The sequence below is a fragment of the Rhagoletis pomonella genome, unplaced genomic scaffold (genome assembly GCF_013731165.1).
Source record: "Rhagoletis pomonella isolate Grant_MI unplaced genomic scaffold, Rhpom_1.0 Rhpom_scaffold_00010, whole genome shotgun sequence".
NCBI classification, from domain to species: Eukaryota; Metazoa; Arthropoda; class Insecta; order Diptera; family Tephritidae; genus Rhagoletis; species Rhagoletis pomonella.
This window is the reverse complement of record NW_023458564.1, coordinates 24,390,395-24,411,297: the sequence shown is the minus strand read 5'-3', so window position 1 is coordinate 24,411,297 and position 20,903 is coordinate 24,390,395. Positions and strand designations below refer to the sequence as shown.

Genomic DNA, 20,903 nt, shown 5'->3' with positions numbered 1-20,903 from the left:
TTTACAATACCCAAAAAAATGTAAATTCATTTTGGCACAACATGCACAAAATCAAGCGGAAATGTATCGATATATGTATGTACTTTGTACTACTACATATTTATTTAGTGTATGTATTTAGTACAGCTAAAAATGAAAAAGTATTGCGAAAGCCATTGGTGTACATATGTACGTTTGTTTCTGAGTCCAGTCGATATGAGATTTTTTTTACAAAAAGCCGTTAATAATTTTATTTCTTTTAGAGATATAAGTTGAATGGCTACTAAAGTAAAAGTAAAACTATCAGTAGAAGACTTTTAAATAATTATTCGGAGCAGTTAGTAGGTGTAAATATAATCATTTATTAGCTTTCATATCCCACAAATCGTAACTTGCGAATAAATATTTTTAGAGAACACTCGAACTTCGAGTTTCGGTAATATTTATTTAGTCTCAAAATTTCTATTTGCTTTTTTAAATACTTTTGTTAAATACTTTTTGTTGTAAAATATTTCGTAGTATTTGTACAATACTTTTGTATAAAACTATTCGACAAGAGTTCATACGGCATATTATAGCAATATTGTCATCCACCATCGAGATTAATAAATAGCATATATTTATTTGAGAAAATTTTAAAGTTAACTTACCCCTCTATTCTAACAGAGTCACAAAACTTAGCTCACCACTGTTGTGATTTCAAGTGCGCTGAGAAATGTGCCACAAAAAAATCGATTTTGAGTGCCAGAAAATTCACAAAAATTTTAAAAATTGAATTGTAGCGGCATATTTTTTGCAGCGGCAAGCTTTGAGGCGCGGTAGAAATCACAGCAGTGATGAGCTACAGTTTGGGACTTTGTTAGAATACGGCTGTAAATGACATTTAAAAAAAATTTGGTACAGCTTAAAATGCATAACTAGAATTGAAACGGTAATAGCTGGAGACACGCCTTTTTAGTTTTCTTTCCCTAAAATTTAGCACCACGAGCATGCATATGTATATGTATAAGTGCAATGAACTTTTTATGATCTCAAATGCGAGCAAGAAATAATGTTACTCATACGCCGTGGATCCACAAACTCGATCAAACTTAATAAAAACAAGTAAGAGCAGCGCTGTCTTCGGCTATGCCGAAGGCTTCATACCTTTCATGAGCATCTGAAAATTTTACTTTAAGAGATTACTGCAATTGAAAAAATTTATATATTCGCAGCAGGCATAGTATCTCCTCTACATATATAAAAAATCACATCTAAACAATCAGAGTGATTTTCACTGTTGTGTGATCGGTATGCAAACCGGTAACACAATTTAATGGGTTTAGCTTCCTACATAAAGGAGATATATCGCAAAGACTGATATCTGAACAATCAGTGGTATATATATATATATATATATACATATAAAAGCGATAAATTTCTTAAGCTATTTTATAAATAATAATACAAAGTCTACTGAGAAAATATCAAAATGTATGCTGTATGAGCTTCATCTCTTATACCACTGATTGTTCAGATACCAGTCTTTGAGATATATCTCCTTTATGTATGAAGCTAAAACCCTCATATATATATATATATATAGAGTGGCGCTTACACATATATTAGTGTTTGGCCGAGCTTCTCCTCCGATTTGTGGCGTGCGCCTTGATGATGTCACACAAAGCGGAGGGACCTACATTTTTACGCCGAATCCGAACGGCGGTTGTATTTTTATGATAAGCTGTTTTTCATGGCAGAAATACACTCGGAAGTTTGCCATTGACTTCTGCGGGATGACCGCTGTTAAGAAAAAACATTTTTTCTATATCTTTTGCTGTTTTAGCTGTCCAAGTAAAGGAGTGTTACAGTAAAACCTAACATCTGAACAATCAGTTGTATGGGGCACTAAACAGGTTATAGTGATCCGATCTTTGTTAATTTTACTGTAATCTTTCTGTTGATAATGAGTGAAAATAGTGCGAAATTTTATGTTTTTAGCTGCAGAAATGGCGGAGTTATAACAAAAGTTCTCATAACTGAACAATCAGTTGAATGGCAGATATAGGTTATATCGACCCGATCTTCACCATTTTCACTGGAAGTATTCTTTTAATAATGAGTGACAACACTGCAAAATTTGATGTGCCTAGCTACTTAAATGGAGGAGTTATACCGAAAAATCTTATATCTGAACAATCAGTTGTATGGGAGCTATAACCTATAGTGACTCGATCTTTGTAATTTTCACTCTAAGTTTTCTGTTGATAATGGGTGGAAATTTTACAAAATTTCATATTCCTAGCTTCATAAACGTAGAAGTTATAACGAAAAATCTTATACCTGAACAATCAGTTGTACGGGAGCTATATGTTATAGTTGTCCGATTCTTCCGGTTCCGACAAATGATTAACACATTATAAAACCACCTACCAAATTTTATCCGGATATCTCGAAAACTGAGAGACTAGATTGCATACGAACAGACGGACAGACAGACAGACAGACGGACAGACGGACATGTCTAAATTGTCTCAGCTCGACGTTCTGATCATTTAAGTATAGATTTTAATGGGTCTATCTCTTCTTATATTGGTACTTACAAACATCGAACCAAAGTTATAATACCGTTTCATGCTCATGAAAGGTATAAAAATACAGTATTTGAAACCAGACCTGTTAAATAACGATTCATAATCATGATGATTTATTGATTAAATATGATTATTTACACCTTTTTAATGATTAATTAATGAATTTTAATTACATAACTATTTTGTTATTTTTGATTATTTTCAATTATTTTTGGAATTTTTTAATTACATGATTAATATAATTATTGTATTTTTTTCAATTATTTTTTATTTTTTTTATTTTTTGTATGATTAATATCATTATTTAATTATTTTGAATTGTTTTTGTTTTGTTTTAATTATTCGATGATTATAATTATTTGATTATTATTTTTTTTTTAATTTTATTTCTACGTGTGAATAATATATTGTACAATATTCGGAAATGTAATTTCTGTGGCTAATGCTGTAGTGTGAACGATATATAAGAAATCAGCAAATTAAAAGTTATTGGTAAACACCGCGTATAGATATTGACAAAAACATCTATCGAAATAAATTTAACAGCAGTTTAAAGCCTTTAAGATGGAAAATCGAGGAAAAATAATTTCGTTGCCTTCACCTGTCAAATCACACACAGCAAACAGTATGAGGTGAACTTTTTACAAAATTTTAAACAGATATTTTTGGTGTTCTTGCATCAAGGAATCCTTTTCAATGGTAGCAGGAATCGAAAAGGGCATTTTGTATATTGTTTTAAGTTCATTTTATGTTGTGTTTAGGTCAAAAGAAAGAAAAAAAATCGAAAACTTTAATTTTGAATGTCGAAGTAATTCTTTTTCGATTTTCGTTTTTTGCGCAATCTTTTACTGTGCGCCTAATACCTAAACTTATGTTGTCGATGAGAAATGTAAACTAATTAACACCGAATATTGGTAAGGAGTTTATTATAAATAGGGTTCAAATTTTCCGTATCCCTTTGTCGGTTCAATGTATTTCTACTAATCTTTATGTGAATCATCTCAGAAATAATAAGTTTGTTCCAATGCTTCTCCCTATCCAAAATTTTGACCTGTTCCCAATCAAAATCATGATCTGTATTAACTTTATATATTGTAGTCATAGAGGTTCGATTTAAAATAATACTGATAATAATAATGGATGAATTGACATAATACTTTTCAATTGGCTCGTAGATATCGTCTTTGGTTTCATCTTCAAATTGAAAAAATCCGAGCGTTAAACAATTCTTTTAATTACAATTTGATTATTTTTGATTAATTCTTTTTAATGGCAATTAATCATGATTATTTTTGATAATTATGATTAATAATTAATTATTAATGGCTGGGTTATGTAAGAAAATTAAAATAATCATTAAAATCAAAAATGCAAAAAAATTAATGATTACTAATCGTAATGGAAATTTAGCAGCACTTCCCACTGCAATTACTTAGGTAATTTCTTATTCAGTGGTGAGTCGGTAAAGGTGTATACTATCATTTCGCGGGGTCGAGACTCTAAAATTAAAAAAAGTTTGCGGTCGGCTAGAAATGGCAAACTTCCGACTGTATTTCTGCCTTGAACAAACTTCTCATAAAACCATTTGTCGTTCGAAGGCGGCATAAAATTTTAGGTTCTCCACTTGTGTTATAACACTAGGGCGCACATTACAAACTGGAATAGAAGCTCGGCTAAAACACGTAGCAAATGTGTTATAAACTTTTTTAATACGGGAAACAAAGCTTCAGGATACCAGCCGCGTTGTCAAATTGGTAGATATGACATGTCACAGTATTAATCACTATAATTTCCCAAGCCAAAGGTATATTTTTTTATGTTAGGTAGTTAGAGTAAGATTGACTTGGCTGCATATAGAGTAAATCCATGCAACGTATTTTTTACATTTTCGGAAGCCTGTAGATCCTGTACCCATCGCTGAAGGGAAAAACATCACAAAACCTTTTTTTCTTTCTATCATCTAATCTTCAAAATCCAATGGGTCAAAATAACGCCCAAGTGAATCCCGATTTAATATCTAGTTGTTTCTAAAAATTTTAACGCATTCAGAATTAACTTACAGAATTTTTCTAAACTTAAACTTTGGCTAAGCCAGATTCGGAGTTTTGTGGTACTGTCTTATAATAATCTGTCCAGTAATAAGTAACGTAAAGTAATAAAAAATATGTCACGTATTCGATACTCGTTTTTATGAAATTCAGTAAAATTTACAAATTCTTTTTAAATCATCCAATATGCATCCCTATAGGAATCACGGTATACCATTTCTTATTTATCTCAACAAGTTAGTATATTCCGTAAAGCAGTGCGATGTACGAAGTCGAGTAAAATTGTGTTCGTTTTTTCAAAGCAATAAGCCCAACAATTTTTTAATGTGCAGTTACAATACATAAAAGTACATACGCATGATACAATAATTTTTGCAAGGCAGTTTCACTTCTTCTTAACCACCATGTTAGCTATTTGACAGAAAACGTGTTTCGAATTTTTTGTTGTACCAACTTTTTCAAAAAAAAAAATCAAGCTTTTGACGTTGGAAATATAAAACAAAGGAAAGACAGACATATAAGTAGAGGAATTTTCTAATATTATTAAATAATTTTTTTCATGTATGGATGCAGCTGTAAGAGCCACCGTACACCACAGGATTTATCGGCCGCCTATTCAAATAGTAGGGCTCGCTTGAAATACGTACATGAAGATGTATGGAGTTTCAATGGAAAGACTAGCGAACATTTAAACCAGAAATATTGCCTTAACATTTTCGTTTTTATGATTTTTATTCATGTGATTAGCAGTGTGGTAAGAAAATACATACCTTTTTCATTCGTATACATACATATGTATATTAAAAATGATGTGATCAATTATGAAAAATAAATATCTTTACAGGTTCTATTAAAAAATATCTAAAATAATAAGCGAAAATCCCGAAGTTCTAACAATCTTGCCGGATTTTCGAATTTCCATTATAGAAGATTCTTTTTAAAAATTTAGTTCAGATCTTTATTTTTATAATCAAATTTAATAGTATCTAATTAGTAATTAGATAATCGAATATCCGAATCCGGCTCTTGTTTTTTACAGGATATCCGAAATCCGGTTATCTGGAAAAATCTCTATCCGGAACATCCCTAGTATATATATATATAAAGTTAGAAAACTGAGAGTTTCGCGCAATTGATGACTTAAATAAAAGGTTTTCGTAATGCAAATGTCAAAAAGGTCTCACCTCCAAGTTGATATTCCGAAGGACTTAGGACCGATTTCGTAATAAAATTAAAGGGATGCTTTATTTGGCTGATCGATTTTATAAAGCCACTTTAAAGGTAAATGTGCCTATAAAGGCTCTTCAGTTAAATACCCAAAATGGAAATTAGATGGCATAAAGGTGCCTTTTGTAAGAAAAAAAAGTATGTAATATTCGTAGTTATAAATGCATATTTATGACAATCAGCTGATGCAATTTTGCTGAGATCAGCATTGCCAACTTTGTTATTTCTATTTAAATTAACGTTTTATTATTATTCAATTTCTATTGTATTATGAAAACGGTTCTTGTTTAAAGCACATTTAAATGACACTTTAACTAAAAGGATACTTTTGCAAAAGGAACTTTAACAGCCGCACTTAGAAACACTCATTAATTTAGCTTTAACGGGCACTTAACTAATGATCGTTAAATCTGTTTATTAATGTTTCCTCTCAGAATTAAAAGATAACGGCTCATCAAATTTAAGTATGGCCCCAGTTGTGGCCCTTTTTTGTGGCATCACTCACTTTTTCGTTCAGTTGAAAATCAAATATAAAAGAAAAATAAGTATTTATATAATTTTGCACACACTGCCTCAACAGTCGCAGTAGCCGAGTGAGTAGAGCACTGACGTGCCATTTGAGAGATCCGAGTTCGCGTCCTAGTGCAGAAAATTTTAAGTTTTTCATTTTTTATACCCGAGCGCACTTGTGCAAAAGGGTATTATAACTTTGTTCACATAACGGTTGTTTGTAACAGGCAAAACGAATCGAGATAGATATAGACAAATGTATACATAAATGATCAGAATGAAAAGAGAAATCGATTAAGCTGTGACTGTCTGTCCGTCCGTCCGTCCGTCCGTCCGTCTGTGCACACGATAACTCGAGTAAAAATTGAGATATCTTAACGAAACTTGGTATGTGCACTTCTTTCTGGCGTAGGACGGATGGTGTTGAAAATGGGCGAAATCGGACTGTAACCACGCCCACCTCCCATATAACGGTAATTTCCAGAAATACGAAAACTGCGATATTTTAGTAACTACTGAAGATAATTCACTCAAAATTGATATTTAAAATAATTTTCAGACGAGAAATAAGAATATTGTAAATTTTTGGAAAATGGGCGCAGCCACGCCCACTTATGGTTACATGTGTATATCTTGGTAACCGCTGCACCAATTTCTTCCAAACTTGGCACGGTTGTTGGCCTTGGTACAGCATACTAACTGACCAAAAATTTTTAAAATCGGACAATAACCACGCCCACATCCCATATAACGGTAATTTAGAGAAATACAAAATCTTCGATAAATCAGTAAATATTAAAGCTAATTTATTCAAAATTGACGCTTGCAATAATTCTTTACCAAGAAATGGTAAAATTTTGGAAAATGGGCGTGGCACCGCCCACTTATGATCACATATATGTATATCGGTAACCGTTTTACCAATTTGTACCAAACTCGGTGTGGTTATTGTGCTTGCCACATATAAGCAAAACGTTGAAAATTATTGAAATCGGACTAAAATAACGGCTTCTCATATAACGGTAAATTTCAGAAATGCTTGAAACTTCAATATTTCGAAATTGAAGGACGCTAATTTACTCAAAATTGATACACCCCGGCTTACCATCTAGCGGAAGGTTTCGGAAAGGTGAAAAAACATATATTTAATACTTGCGCCGGGTATTTAATGTTCGGCTCCGCCCGAACTTAGACTCTCTTACTTGTTTATTAAATTTGATAATTTTCTGTTCAAATTTTAAGCGGCACTCAACAATTTAAATTTATTAAATCTGAACATCAAAAACTGCCCCACCACGATATGAACTCGCGACCAACGATATTAGAGTCGCAGGTCTTTCCGGGGAGCTATTTTCGTATTGTACGGGAAGTGAAAATTTGTGTCTTTACTTCTCAGCTTTCACACGCTAAATGTGAGAAACTGTGAGGAGAGCGCAACTGGCACACCAAAAGTATCAGCAATTCCGCTCCGCAGCCGTTTTTCACTAGTTCAGAGATGGTTATGAAATGTTAGGGCGGAATTAGCGCCTTGCCAGACTGTCTCTAAATTTTACTGCAGGGTATATTCAAATCTGCATAGACATACATATGTATACATACCCGTATCGGTCGTAAAAAGTGTAAGAAACAAAAAAGTATGTCAATGGAAGTATTTCAACGACTCTTTATTCCAACTCGTATCGCTACTTGCCATCACCTGGCCCAGTTGTCAATCAATGAACTAACTATGCATGTACGTATGTATGTATATATATGTATGTATGTATGTACCTACGCCACAAAAGCTCATGCCCCATTGTCTGGCTATGTGCGACGGTGGAATCGGTGTCTGCATCTTTTTTTATGCCATGCCATGTTTTAACAATGCATTGACATTGCTTTTAATTGATGTATCTGTCATTGCTGTGTAACAGTAAGCGAACACAAAAAAAAAAAAAAAAAATACATACAAACCAAAGAAAAAATGAGGTAAACTGACCAAACGCATTGAATTGTATCCGCGTAAAAAGGAAAGCAATGAAATGGATTGCACCAGGATGGCGTTGCCAACTTACAAAAACTACTAGCTGGACTGCTTAGCTGACTGACTGACTGACTACAAGCGGATGTTTACAAAATACAAGTCGAGATGGTCGTCAAGGGAAATCAGCGAAAAGGGGGTAAAAAATACAAACAAAAAAATAGATTGGGTGGGGCGATATTGGTTGCGACCAATCAGTCAGACATATCTGAAATCGTTCACTCAGTCAAACAGAACGGGACAACATTCACACCGCCACAAATATTACATGCGTCCTACTATGCTTCAATCAATAGTTATCCTGGCCGGTCGCTAGGTGATAATTACGACGACTACTGTATACCTAAATGTATACGTATGTACATAAATATCTTAGACTCTCCCCAAACCTTAAATGTACTTTAAGGGTATTTTCATTAATACTTTTTTAAACACATTTCCATTTCTTCCAATATTGTAACTCCTTTCTCATGCTTCCTTCACACATTTTTATATATTTATATATATATACATTTATATACTTTAATATTTCATTTTGTGCCCTATTGTTATATCTTCGCTGTTTTTTCCGTTTTCCCCCTATCCTCTTCTTCCGTGCATGTCTTTATTTATTTACATGACAATTTCTTTGTTGTTAAATTAATTGATTTGGAATCGTGACCCTTTTAAAGGCTGATGGACTGTTTGCATTTAAGTGACGGCTCGGACATAAAATCGCTTGCAGCGCGGCTGAAAGGCAAAATGGAAAAAATGATATCGAAATCATAAAATACTTAAAAATCATTTTGTTCCGAAAATTAATGTTATCATGGCGTAGCAAGTTTGCATGATGGAGTAAATATACATATTTATGTATAAATATACATATGTAGATACGTATTTACACAAATAATGGACCATTTTCTGAAATTCAGTTGGGATATTGATTATATTTATCGAAAATTTTAAGAAAAAAAAAACTTTGTATGTAAATAAATATCGTTAATTGAAGAACAAGTTACTTTAAGTAATTTTCGAGTTTCTTATTATATGTATAGAAAAACAGGATCAGTTCAGCGCCTTATAAATCAATTGTAAAATATTAATACTTAGCAATAGAAAAGCAGAACCACATTAACTTCAATCACATTATATTATATCCCATGACGTGTTTCACTACTACGAGCATATGGAAACCCTCTTAAATAAAGTTAAGGAAAAAAAAGTTAAAAATTAATACCCATACTTTAATAATTCATTTGACTTATTATATAATTTTAGTTCAATTATGCCGGTGGAAACCCTCTTTAATGTTATAAATGCTGAAACTTAATTTTTCTTAATACTCCTGTCTTTGACGCCAATATTTCAATATTTCATATAATTTAATTTAACTCGACTTTTCAAAGCGATGGCAATCCTGTACAAATTATTTTTAAACCAAAGGCTCGTTAAAACTTTTTCGCCCGACATTTGTATTGTGATACATATTTAAATTGTCTAATAATCTTAATTAAATTTGATTTTAATTATAAAATCAGGTGGCAACACTCTTACATGCAGGTTGGAAATAAAGTTTCTTCAAAGCAGTTTTGATTTACATTCATATTGAAGGAATTTATTTAACCTATTGCTTTTATTGAGTCTAACTTTGTAACCAGGTGGCAACCCTCTGCAAAATATTTTCAAACCACAACCTCTTTCGTCTGACATCCATATCAGGATATACATTTAAATTTTTTGCCTTTATTTAAGCCAAACTTGATTTTTGAAACAGGTGGCAGCCCTCCTACATACAATTAAGAAATAAAGTCAAAACCATTGGGATCGATACTCATAGTGTATAAATTTATTTAACTTAAAAATAAATTGAATTTAATTTTTATCAGGTGGCAACACTTTTTGAAAAAATAAGAAGTTATTGCACATCCACAGGCAAAGCCCTTTAATTTTATACCTCATTTTGTAAAAACGAACGAACGGTACAGATCTGTTATGATGAAAAAGATTTCGCGCATTATGGCATTATGCATTCCAACCCTCCAGTACTGCTGGAGTCAATCGCTACTTTTGAACCACAACTGCACCGACTCCTAGGTAAGTAGCTACTCTATTAGTGGTAGTGCAGAGTCGAACCAGTATGAAGCAGAATAGCGAAAAACTACGACAGAGGGCGCCCATAAATCACGCAAGTGACTACTTTAGTAACTCTCGGTAGTGCAGAGAGAGCCGATGGTAAGTACCGCCAAGGACATTGCCTTGTAAAAGCAATCGCTGAAATACACTGCACGTAGTCGGTCGGTAATTGATGGAGTTTACCAGGTAGCTACTGATTCATCAGTCCTCTAGTCACTCTGCAGAGTATGTACATACATACATATATACAAATATATGTAGATTACTAAAAGAAAAACAGAAACAGAAAAACAGGTTATAAATAATGCGCAATCTGTTACTCAAACGCCGATATACCTGCACACACATACTCTTTGGCTCCTTCTCTCCCCTGCAAACAATTGGACTAATCTGGGATAACTTCGGGAGCAATCGCAAAGGAGCATGCGACTAATACCACTTTTGACCTCTTTATATGGAATGAACTGATCGCTTTTGTTCGAGCATGTCCTATGAAGAGACTAATTGTTCTCCTTTATACCCGAACGGGTATAAAAAGCGACTAGTAACTTTTAAAAAATAAAAATAAAAATTTGCGCCTGCTGAGATTCGAACCGGGGTGCTCAGTTTTGTTAGGCGAATACCCTCTCATGAAATTTCATTGACTAAGTGCGTACATATCATTAAATCGTTATCATTACATATCATTAACCGTTAGAGATGAGTTGGGGACTAATTGATCTCCAATTATACCCATGAGGCCTGAGTCGAGACTAATTGACCTCCATTAGTACCCGTATGAGACTAGTTGGGACTAATTAATGCCCCATTGTACCCGATTGAGAGTAATCTCGGAATACTCTCTTTAGAGATTAGTCGCACAATTTTTTGCAGGACCACTACCAACGTATGCATATGTTTGCAAAATGATGGCGAAGTGATTTTGTATGGATAATCATTTATGCCCATATATTTGAATAAAATAAACATGCTTAGAATATATCAACCAATACACCCCATATACCAAAAGAAACGAAAAAACTTCAATTTTTGATTAAGGAAAACAAAAACCAAATCATTCGAGCGGTTTTCGAGAATTTTGCTCGATAGTTTTTGAATTTATATAAACTTTGTACACGATAATATTTCTACTGCTCTAGAGATCCTACATCCCGAAAACGAAAGTTTCTATGACAAAACGCCGAATCGGTTACTAACATAAATGTATCCCTCGATAGGTTTGGAATTTTGTCTTTGAAACGGCGCACTTTTCTTTGAAATCGCTTCACTAGTTCTAGTGCAATAGCGTTTTCGTGAAGATCTAAAAACTACAACTACATACAACATTTGAGCATAGCCTCCATATTGCTAAAGCTTGATAAAATGGGTTAGAACACCAATGCGAATATTAAAATCAAAGAGAATAAATTCTCTCCAAGCAGCATAAAAGTACATATAATAAATGAAGGTCACAAAATACCTACATATATTTGGGCGGAGTAATTTGTTTGGAGAAAATTTTCCAAGAAAGTGTATTGCAAATTCAAATTCTAAGAAAAAATGTCGAACAAACTACATACATACATGTTGACTGAAAATTCCCAAAATAAAAACCAGTATACTGTATGAAGAAAACCAAAAATTTTTTAAATGAAAAATTAATTTCGTTCAGAAAAATTATAATACATTCATTTTTCTTTTAAAAATTGGGAGGGCCAAACGTCAGTTTTTGTATACATAAACTTAGGTTGGTCACCATTTTTCCTTAGAATCGAACGTAATTCGAATATGCCATACACTGTGGAAATTAAATTACTTCAACCTAATCAGTTATCGATACATCCGGATGAAACATGGTAGGTGGGAGAATTTTTAAAATGTATTAATCAGGTGAAATAACACAAACGGCAATAACGCAAATTCTTGTTATTTCCCAATCGAATGTGAAATAACACAAACTTGCTTTATCTCATTTCTCGTTGAGCAATAAGACCAACTTTAAGTGCACATGAGCACCCAGTTACATTTGACAAAAAGTAGTACCTGAACAAGTTAAATGGACGGATTTGTAAGTATACAGTTTTGAAAGTGCCCAGTGTCGCGGCGGTCCACATTCGCGCGCCGCCCCGCGCCCCGCGGCCCGCCGCGGTCGACATCGCGCTCGCGTCCTCCGGCCCCCTCCTTTCCTTTCGCAATTATGCACTGCTGTCATTATAACCGCTTAGAGATAAGAATAATAATAAAATGACAGTAGTTCACTTCTGAAACTACTTTTTAATGTCCAAGTAATGGGAATTATTGCGTATGATGTTATTGCATGCACCCCACCCACGATGGAATTATACAAGGTGAAGTAATATAAGCGTGAGAAGAAATATTTTGACACTGCGGCTGAGTTCCAAAACATCAGTTGTAAAGCAACTATACAAAGTCACGAAAATGTCCCAAAATGTATCGTGAAAGTTATCGATGCGAATACCTCTTGAGAATCAAATCATAGCACGTCTGAATAATATCATTATACCCGAGCGCACTTGTGCACAAAGGTATATTAATTTTGTTCACATAACGGTTGTTTGTTACATCCAAAACGAATCGAGATAGATATAGACAAATGTATACATAAATGCTCAGAATGAATAGAGAAATCGATTAAGCCATGTCTGTCTGTCCGTCCGTCTGTCCGTCTGTCCGTCCACCCGTGTACACGATAACTCGAGCAAAAATTGAGATATCTCAACAAAATTTGGTATGAAGGTTTCCGTTAATCCAAGGTAGGTTGGTATTGAAAATGGGCGAAATCGGACCGTAACCACGCCCACTTCCCATATAACGGTAATTTCCAGAAATACGAAAACTGCGATAATTTAGTAACTACTAAAGACAATTCACTCAAAACTTATACTTACAATAATTTTCAGACGAACAATAAGAATATTATAAATTTTTGGAAAATGGGCGTAGCCACGCCCACTTATGGTTACATGTGTATATCTTGGTAACCGCTATACCAATTTCTTCCAAACTTGGCACAGTTGTTGGCCTTGGTACACCATATCAAATGGCCGAAAATTTTTAAAATCTGACAATAACCACGCCCACATCGCATATAACGGTAATTTCCAGAAATACGAAAACTGCGATAAATCAGTAAATATTAAAGCTAATTTATGCAAAATTAATGCTTGCAACAATTCTTTACCAAGAAATACGTTTATGAAAAAATTTTGGAAAATGGGCGTGGCACCGCCCACTTATGATCACATATATTCATATCGGTAACCTTTCTACCGATTTGTACCAAACTCGGTATTTTTATTGTGCATGCCACATAAAAGCAAAACGTTGAAAATTATTGAAATCGGACTAAAATTGAGGCAGCTTTTCATATAACGGTAAATTTCAGAAATGCTTGAAACTTCAATATTTCGAAAATTAAGGACGCTAATTTACTCAAAATTGATACACCCCATCTAGCGGTAGGTTTCGGAAAGGTGAAAGACCATATGTTTAAAACTTGCGCCGGGTATTTAATGTTCGGCTCCGCCCGAACTTAGACTTTCTTACTTGTTTTGACTTAACTTGCTAGTGTGAGTAGCATTCTTAGCAGAGGGCATCAGGTTCTTTTTAACCCTTTGCTGGCATTAGTAAGATATATTGCACACATTTTTCGCAACTTTTGACGATTTTTTAATTTTTTTTTTAAGCATGGTCACATGTCGAAAAGCTAATCTCATATTCGAGAGATCTTTTGTCTTTTAAAAATAAAAGCTTTACAAAAGCAAAACAAAAAAGTTTTTATATATTAGCATTTTTATTTTTATAAAATTTAATATCCTTCCTTAGCCCCTATTCACTTTTTTATAAAAAATTTTTTGCTAAAAAAATAAGCAAATCATCAAAGACAGTGTACGATATATCGTAAAAATGCTGGGAAAGCTGCTTATCCTAGATACATGAGATGTAACGGCTTTACAAGCCTGCAGGCTGTGCATCGCGTAAATATTTGTATCCCGTAATATTCATTTATCTATTGCAATAATTTGAAATTTTTTAAAAATTGTATTGCACAACCACATTAATATATGCTTTAGTTTGAAATAGTGTCACTGACGTCAAGGTATTTTTTCATTAAAGAGACTCAGCAAAAAAGTAAATATAAAAAAATCAAAAAATAACAGGGTTCGTATTTGCACACACATGCTCTGCTCACGCACACGCCAGAAACACATTCAACTTGCTCTCACTGCTCATACACACGTGTGTGCATATGTGGAAAACAAACTCTGCTCACAGAAAAGTGTGTGCTGTTTGTTATTAAGCACATGCACATGTGTATGAGCCGATTTTTGTACAAATTTCAGCCCATGCACATGCCCATAATATATTTTTAAAAGAATTTGTTTATTAAACGTTATTTTTTGAAAGAGAATTCAATAAAAAGTGAGATGTTGTTTGTTTTTTATATGACAGAAAACATATTAAAAAATTATTTTAAAATTTGAGTTAGAATTCGAAGTGTATAAGTTTCTCCACGCAAAGCACACACATGTGCATGTGCTTTATATTAATAAAAATAAAGTACACACATGTGCCCGTGCTTTTTACCAAACGGCACACACATGTGATGTGAGCAAGTTTTTAATTTTTTATATGCACAGCACACGTGTGTGAGCGTAAAATGTTAGGATGTGCTGCGCATGTGTGTGCAAATACGAACCCTGAAAAATAATAATTTTTTATTTTAAGTAATGTTTTTATTTTATTTATTTTATTTATTTTTCTATTTAAAGTCACAATGTAACTGAGATTAAAAGCTGGGTTATGCAAGACTTAGACTTGACTTAACTTACCCAGAAACTTAGAAACGATTACTTTCCGCGTCATCTATTGCTTTTTCTCCTTTTTTTATCCTTAGTATTTGTATTAGTGCACGCAAAATTTTAAACGTTTAATTTTATTGTGGTAAAATTTAATAAAAATTGCAATTGAAATAAATGTATTGAAGCGCATCAAATTGTAATTGTTTTTTATTTTTTTTTTTTTTGCCTTTATTTGAAAGTTTGTTTTTCGATTGCCATATGAATTGCATTTATACAGAAAATCATATTTGTGTGGCATATTTAGAGGAATTTTATTAAAAATATGTGAAAAAATTATGTGGCAGCATGATTCTCTGACGGTTCTCTGTGCACTAAGAAATTCAACTTAGAAATCGAAGATTGTACTATAGTTCTCCAAGTTTCTAAATGAAGTTGTTTTTTTAGGTAAACGCGCAGCTCATTTGCCAGATATACAATTTTCGAGTCAAGTCAGGTCTAAGTCTTGCATCACTGAGCTTTAAGCCTCTTTTCATTAAAGTGAATCAGCATAAAAAATAAAAACTAAATATATTTTAACAAAAAAATTCAAAAAATATATGAGAAATTATATTTAAATTACAAAAAAAAAACAATCGCAAAAAAATCGTATGCATAAACATACATACTATACACGTGTGCACATCCAGTGAGAAAATGTAATGTATAGTTATCGAAAAAATAATCAGTAAAACAAACGTTTCACATTTTTTTTTCCTAGGGCAATGTCTTAAGAAAAGTGGGACATTCAATTTTGCATTACCTAATATCGAAAAATTAATGTGATTTAATATGCAATTTTTGGGGCTCATAAGAAATGGAGAACTCATAAGAAATGCATTACACTATTTATCACGCATGTAATGCATTACTACTTTTCCGAATGGGTACATATGTACATACAATAGATTTGCATTTGCTAATTCACGTCAACTACTCCATGCAAATTTAAATTTCAGTAACCAATAAATTTGAACAGATATTACCATTTTCATTAATTTTCATTTTATTGCAACTACATAGTTAAGAATAACAATGTAATTTTAGCTGAAAATACTATTTTTTTACCGAAGAAGCAAAACGGTGAATGTATCAAAAATGCCACATAAAAACTCATTTTCTTTACTTTGTACGATAGTTATATCGTACAAATTTCAATGGGCCGTAGACCATGCCCAGACAATTTAAATTCTTTTTTTTTATTTTATTAGATTTTTATTTAGACAAAATAGTCGTGAAATATTGAGTTTTGATTTTTTGGATGACTAGTTAAGAAAATGATAACGAAGGGTTAAGGTTATCGCTTTCTGCAAGCTAGCGTAAAATGGCTCGAAAATTTCCATCGTTGTGGCACGGTTTATTGCCACTTTTTTCAGTAATTTTTTCTGTTTGAAACAAATATCCATCGCCTCTGTGCCCTTAAAATTCGCAAAAGTTTCGAGTTTACACTTCGCTTGATTTCACCGAATTGTTTGCACAATGAATTTGTTGCTTAAATTTAAGCAATTTGTCTAAACAACTTTCTAGACAAGCATGTGGTTTAAGAGGCCGTAAATTTGTTTGTATTACTTATCCTTGAGAGTCGATCGCTCTTTAACTGAGACAAAGGAAAGGCAAAGGACTTAGGGCCGGTTCTTCAATGTCTGGTTATCACTACCTCCCAGTTAAACACTATTATCGACGATTTCGACTTCACGCATATAACATGTGAGCTATAAAGCAGTCGTTGTATTTAACCGGAGCTTCTAACTCCGATTTGTGTTATCCAGACATTGAACAACCGGCCCAATCGGCATATCGGCAATTATTCAATCGGTGTGGTGGTTGGGTCAATCTTTTAAGGTGGCTCATTAACAAAGTTGCTATGGATTCCCTGTCATTGGCAAATTAATGTTTATTAGGGTTCAGAAGTGCGTATCCTCTTTTACATTTTCTCCTACAAATTCAGCAAGAACTGATTTATTGTGCTTAAAATGTCAAAACTTTTGCCTGAATACACTGAGAATGTCAACAACAAAAATGTGCACATGCATGTATTAAATGTACGCACATGTAATAGTTGTAAACAATCGACTAAATACATACTTACATATGAATACATATACCCTACAAGACATTGCTGAGCACTTTAGGCAAAAATTCTCACACATTTACACTTTTGTTTTTGTAGTACGGCATAAATGAGTAGTTTGACTATTAGTACTGAGGACTTTCTGATGACAACATTGAGGGGAAAGTACTCAATTTTTTCCCATGGCCTGAACGAAAATGAGGACTTTGATAAGCACTTTTGTGATTAGGAGTAATGATAATATGAGTACTCATATGATACTCAGCTGTCTTGTAGGGTATATTTGTACTTATGTAGGTATATTTATGTTGTAGTAAACTTCGTGATTGTACCTTTTTCTGTTACAAATTTTTCACGCTCTCCCATCAGCAAGAACGATATCCAACCGGGGTGTGAATAGCGCCAGCATTTGGTCATTTATTTAATAATTTTGCACAGCTTTGTTATAGTTGTTTCATAAGCTCACATACGTACACACAAGCACACACACACACATGTGTGGAATGCACACTAAAAGGACCTTTTGTTAGCCGAATGTGATAAATCGTTTGAAAAATTTTCGCTCTACATACTATACCGACCAACCGAGCGCCCGATCTACCGACCGTCCGACCGTCCGACCAACTTATCTACGTATCGTTAAATCGAATTTACCGAAAACTACAATACGACACACGATATACAAATACATACGCATGTAGTTATGAATGTGCACACACAAGGACGACAAATGGGAATCCCCGCTGCATGTAGACTCTACAACCAGCTCTCGTATTAGTAAGTAAGTAAGTAACGAAATTGTAATTTTTGGACTATGCCAGCAGAACGAGGTTAACAGTTCCGCTTCCGCCAATATTTGCAAAAATGATTGTAAAACATACACTGACACCACCAAGCCAAGCCACCCATTTACTTACTCGCTCGAAAAGTCAGCTGTTTATTGTTGTTGTATTCATATAAACATATGTATGTGCGTACATATTATTGCGTACGAATATTAACACAATTTATGATGACACAATATTGTTTTATTGTACAGCACAATTTTTGCCACAACTGTTTCTCACAAGCTCGAAATATTTGCACAAATACACTCCATAATCGGCAGCCGTTGGTATAGATTTTCAAATGAACGCGTTTCACTCGCGCGCCACAATTCCGTTCACGTCCGTACGCTGAAACGCCACGATTTGAACTGATTTCTTCATTTCACCTTTCGTAACATTTTGTATAGACGTTGACGATGTCCTGCACGATTTTGACTACTTAGTGTAACGACTGCGATAACGACAGGACGACAATGTAATCGTCTCTACGCGTAGCTTATCGACAATGGTGAAGAGTAATGTGGTGAGTTCTATAGCTCGTTGCACTCATTGAAGCTATCGTGTTTGCACTTAGCAGGAGAGATATGCGGGTTGCCCTATCGAGTAAAAGTTTCACTCAGTTGATGAGCTTTTTGGGACAAAGAAGGAAGGTGGGAGCCAGTATGCCACCACTTCGTTTTTGAGTGCAAGAAAATCGTAGAATAAAAATTTTGCCTCAGAACAGTGGTGGCCAAAGGAAGCTGTTACCGTGTCCTCGTCTATATATAATCTATAGAAAGCTTATAAGCTTAACGCTTTAGCCGTGTCTTCGGTCAGCTCTGATTTAAAAGCTTGGACTTAGAAAGTTGTAAAGCCGATAAAGCAGCACGCTAAACTGTTTGCGAAAGTTGAACGTGTCGTCTGGTGTTGTCCACATGTCAAATAAGTGAAATACGTATTTATTTGTTTGCTTAGCAGTTATATTTAAAACAAATTTAGTAACTTGGCTATCAACAATCAGGTACGTAAGTTTCAGCAAGCATTTAAGTCAACAACACGATTTCCTTCTGCAAAATTAATAGCAGGCAACATTTTGATTAAAAATTATATATTATTATATATATATGTAGTATATCGTCGAAGTTTTGCGAAACCGCCCGTTGGCCAATTGCAAGCCGCCAGCCTATCTTACGGCACTCAAATTTTACGGGAGAGTGCAAAACGGGTTTTCTTTGAAGGCATTGGCTTGATAAGCGATATTTTCTCTAGCTATTATTTTACAAATCTGTTGTTTCAATAACGATTTTATGATATGTATGCATAAACCTCGATGCCTGGAGTTCCCGGTTAAATACCAAATCTCTCAAATTTGTATGCGATTGCAACAAATGAGGTAGCAGTTTGTTTTAAAATAGATTTTATTTTAGATAATATGTACTGCATATTTTGAGATTGCACAAGTTATCGACGGTCAAAATTTAAAAAAATAAGTGAAATGTGGGTCTTTTTTTAATTTACCCGATAAAAAATGCCAACAAGCCTAATCCGACAATAGATTATTATTTACCATTTTAAAGACCTATATATCCTCTTCCCAGATCAAATTCCATCTTTGAAATCGAGTAAAAGCTAGTCATTCAAAAACTCATAAATCTACAGAACCCTATTTTCTGACCTAAATCGACAGGTCGCGACCTCTAAATGACCTTTAAGGTATCTATAAAAGTAAGCAATAGCATTCCTCATAAAAACGAATAAAATTAAGTGACATAAGCGACAACAAAATATGTGGCAGCACCTTCAATCATGCCAGAAGAAATCGACCGTCGTGCAAGAAACATTAATTTTAATCGGCATCCATACAATAAAATTATGTATGTATATAAAGTCCATAAAATACACCAATAAAAATTTGGTGCTTTTTCAAATTCAAAACGTGGCAATACTGCATTTTGTTCGATGCTTCCTCTTTTTCTTGTCGAGTTCGTCTTGCGCTTTCATTCTGGTATTTGTTGACATCACGGCCAGTTGCTCTCAGCTCGATTGGCGCAATCTTGTATTCTATCATTCTTGGACCCAGATGGATTCTAACATTACAAAGTTGTTTTTGTTAAAATTGCAGATAGAGGCTATTGAATATAAGCCCTAAATATTAGATTGTTCCACAAGCTACTTGTAGAAAAACTCGAGCAAAGTTTAAACTGTGAGCGTATATCAAAGAAACTCTAAAACTTACTTGTGGAACGCGTATGTGTAACTCGAAGTTACTTCAAGTAGCTTGTGGAACAAACTTATTATCGCAACTGGTGCGTATCGACCCGACGATATTCCATTCAAGGATTGATATTTTGTTGTATTGATTTCTTAGGCATATCAAACATTATCTGAAACATGTCAACTACAATTAAATTATCTTCTTACTTTTTACAGTACAGTTTAAGGAAGTTACAACGTTATGTAAAAACCTTAAGAAAATCCTAAAGATTTTTGTTTGAATTGAAAATTCAGTACAAATCAGTACAAATTTTGAAAAATCAGGACATTAGCGTACTGATTGAAGAAATTAATAAAATCAGTACAAGAGTTGAAAAATCAGTACTGTACTGATAAAATCAGTACGTCTGGCAACCGTACCCTAGAGGTACCACCTTTCCGATGAAAAAAAAATTATCTACATCGGTCGTCCAAAGTTATGCGGTAACATACCTAAAAAAAA

The 20,903-nt window shown here is 33.8% G+C and overlaps 1 long non-coding RNA gene across 1 annotated transcript in view; it reads right to left on the bottom strand.

The window, feature by feature from the left end:
- The window catches only part of LOC118746180, a 192,763-nt gene extending 174,196 nt beyond the window's left edge, over positions 1 to 18,567 (bottom strand). The window contains exon 1 of the long non-coding RNA XR_004993790.1: positions 17,714 to 18,567. This is a non-coding gene — a long non-coding RNA (uncharacterized LOC118746180). The remainder of the gene's footprint in view (positions 1 to 17,713) is intronic.
- Positions 18,568 to 20,903: the final 2,336 nt, after the last annotated feature.